At 38.7% G+C, this 3,459-nt stretch overlaps 1 non-coding gene across 1 annotated transcript; it reads right to left on the bottom strand.

Annotated features, from left to right (window-relative positions):
• Positions 1-3,068: 3,068 nt before the first annotated feature.
• Positions 3,069-3,232, bottom strand: LOC125614806. Its single transcript, XR_007345363.1, has one exon. It is a non-coding gene; the product is annotated as a U1 spliceosomal RNA (small nuclear RNA).
• Between the last annotated feature and the right edge of the window lie 227 nt (positions 3,233-3,459).

The following is a 3,459-nucleotide window of genomic DNA, read 5'->3' as shown; positions in this document are numbered from 1 at the left end:
CTGTAGAACTGAAGTGGATGTTTATTGAGCCCCTTGTATGTGCCAGGCACATTCTAGGATTTAAATCCACAGTGATAAACAAAAACACACATGGTTCTTATGGAGTTTACAGCCTGGTAGGAGAAGCATACATTAAATACTAATGAGTAATCCTATAATGACATACTCTGATAAGTGTCCTGAAGGAAAGGAACAGAACATTCTAAGAGCTTGTATCAGAGGGATGTGACATAGTAAGGGAGGATTAATTAAGATACAAAGAATGAACCTGAGTTAACTAAGTGAAGGAGAGCAGAAAGTACATCCCCCAAAGGAAACTGAAGGACAAGGCCTATGGTGAAAAAGTAAAAACACACAGGTAAATTCTTGAAATTAAGGTAGAGCCAGCACACCCAGAGTGGTTAACTCAGAGGATGCCAGCTCTGAGAGAAGCTGGAAAAGTAGGTAAGCACCCTGTAGGGCCTCACAAACTACCAGAAAGGCTTTTATTCCAGGGGCAACTGGAAGCTGCTGGCAGACTTTGAGCAGAATCCTCAGGTGGCCAACTGGGACAGATGTTGGATTTTCAGTGTTAGAACTGGAATGATTCCAGGCAAACCAAGGGGTTGGTCACTCTAGCAGTAAATGATCTGAATTTTCCCTGAAGATCACACTCTGGCTACTGTGTGGAAAACAAATTACAGTAAAGCAGGAGTGCAATTGATAAGAACAGTTAGGAGATTATTGGGGTATGCAGGCAATGGCAGATCATGCTGGGCTGGTGACAATGGAGTTGAGGAGAAGAGTATGGATTTGGAGAGAATTTTAGAGGAAAAACTGGCAGGAAGTGGTAAGAGGTATGTAATGCCACTTTCTTTCTTTTCTTTTTTTTTTTTTCAGGTGTAACAAATCTCTTTTTCTATTAAAAAGCTGGTAATGCCAAACAGGAAGTCTAGCTAATTCAGGGATGTTCCAGGGTTCAAGGTAGCCACTTGTGTTAAATGGGGAGACACTGAGTGGTAGCAGCCCCTGATTCCTAAAGCCAGCTGCTCCTTCATCTGTCTAGGATAGCAGAGTTGCCCATGCTGGAAATGCCACTATTAATACAACAAGGAGACCTAGTATGGTGGCACATGCCTATAATCCCAGCAACTCAGGAGGCTGAGGCAGGAGCATTGTAAATTCAAAGCCAGTCTCAGCAACTTAGTGAGGCCCTAAGCAGCTTAGCAAGACCAGTTTTCAAAATAAAAAATAAAAAGGACTGGAGATGTAGCTCAGTGGTTAAGCTCCCCTGGGTTCAATCCCTAGTACTCCCTCAAAACAAAACAAAAAAAACAAACAAACGTGGGTTATCTGAAATGTAAAGGTAAAATCTGGATTCAGACCTCTCATGGGATTACTCTACTCTGTATATTATTTTGAGCTCTAAAACACAAAGTTAGGTCCAAATGACACTGCCTTTAGTCAAAGTATAAACTATCTGGTCTAGACCTTAGCTTTATGAATCAAAGGCTTTAAAGAAAAATTATGGCTCTTTAACTGCTGCCTTTATTGAGGATCGTTTAAACTACCTCAGATCAATGGTTTCACAAGGAAACTGGTCTTCTTTATAGCCTACCAACCATACCAAACACCAAGCAGATCTGCTATAAGGAAAGCCAAGAGAAGGGGCATGGGGGTAGGAAAGATGGTGGAATGGACAGACATCATTACCCTAGGTACATGTATGACGACACAAATGTTGTGACTCTACTTTGTGTACAACCAGAGAAATGAAAAATTGTGCTTAAAAAAAAGAACCTGGATATGCTCTAAAAGTTTTTGCCTCCCACTAGAAAGTGCTTCAACGGTTTCCACGAGTGATTTGTTTAAAAATTTTTGGTAGAACTGCATTGCTGGAAGTATTTTAATAACTTGTTTCTGCATATTCCAAGACTCATGTACTGAAGATAGCTAAAGAAATTATTGTTTATCTACAATTGTCATTGTGGTTTGTGATAATTTTAACATTCTTTGCAAGTTGTTCCAATTTTTTAGTAGATATATAGTTCCACCTTTTTAATTGTGGTACTCTTTTTTGCATCAGAAAACTAACTGATGGCCTTATCAATAAAAGATTCAAATTGTGAGCCAAGAAAAAATAATGAAAAAAAATTGATGTTATAGAATCAAAACTTAAGCATAATTTCCTTTTTGCTTGTTTTTCTCCAGTTATATATAAAGCCTTAAATAAGCCTATAGAAACTTTTAGTGTTTTTTTAAATCAATGAAGTACATACATGTTTTCTTTGCAAATTAATAATTAGCATGTTTTAATATTATTAAGTTTCATTCTAAAAGAGCCCAACTATACCCAGTAGCATTTCACAATTTTAACTTGAATGAATTAATTTTATTATAAAATACACTACAAATAATTTTAATGAAATAATACTGAAAATCTTATGACTGTGACCAGGATACACTTAGATGACTGGGGGTCAAGTGCATCAGCAGCAGGAGCAGATGTGCTTGTCTACAATAAACCCTGCCTTCTTCTCTGAGGATAATTGATTCATCCAAAACAGCTAAAAGGCTGCTCCAATGTCTAGACACTCCAAAGAAGCTGAGTTGGCGATTATGCAGTACCCATACACCAGCAACCCACCATCAGGGTCATCTTAGACCTTGTCACCACCCAGAACTGCTTCAATTATGAGATCTTAAGCCCCATTATTCCCATCTCTGACCACAACTTCCTGTTCTTTCAGCTCTCACTCCCTCACATCTAGACCTTGAAACCCACCACTCATTCTTTTCCTCCCACTTCTCCTCTGGGCTTCTCTCACCTCTCTAATCACCTTGATCACAATCACGCTCACTATTTCCTCAACTTGCCCTTCCCTAGTCTTTATCTTATATCTGCCCAGCAAACTAGAATGGACCCTAAATCCTTTTTTGTCATACTCATATTGAGGCTGTTGGGCTTAGTTAAAAAAAAAAAAAATCACACAGCAGAACTCAACACAGCAGAACTGAGTCATTTGGGAATCTTTTTATAGCTCCCTGATCAGATTCCTATCCTGTTTGATTCATTTCTTATTCTTTTTCAAGGGAAAGTGCAAATTCAGTACCCTACTACCACAAATTATGCAGTTGAGTTTCCTGCATTTGGAGAAATCACAAGGGTCAGCATATCTGGAGTGCAATGGGAAAGATCCACCCTGGGAAAATCACCTATGTGATCACATTATCTCCCCTGTCAGGTAAGTATCCATCTGTCTCATTTCAAATATAATATATTTTTTAATAGATGTCCCCAACTTATGATAGTTTGACTTACAATTTTTTGACATTATGATGTTGCAAAAGTGACATGCAATCAGTAGAAACTATACTTCCAATTTCAAATTTTGATCTTTTCCTGGGCTAGCAATATGTAGTACCATATTCTCTTGTGATGCTGGGGAGCAGCTCAGAACTGCAGCTCCCAGTCAGTCG

Source organism: Marmota marmota, unplaced genomic scaffold, assembly GCF_001458135.2.
Source record: "Marmota marmota marmota unplaced genomic scaffold, marMar, whole genome shotgun sequence".
Classification (NCBI taxonomy): domain Eukaryota; kingdom Metazoa; phylum Chordata; class Mammalia; order Rodentia; family Sciuridae; genus Marmota; species Marmota marmota.
Note: the sequence above shows the minus strand (reverse complement) of the source record. Positions and strands in the feature narration are given on the sequence as shown.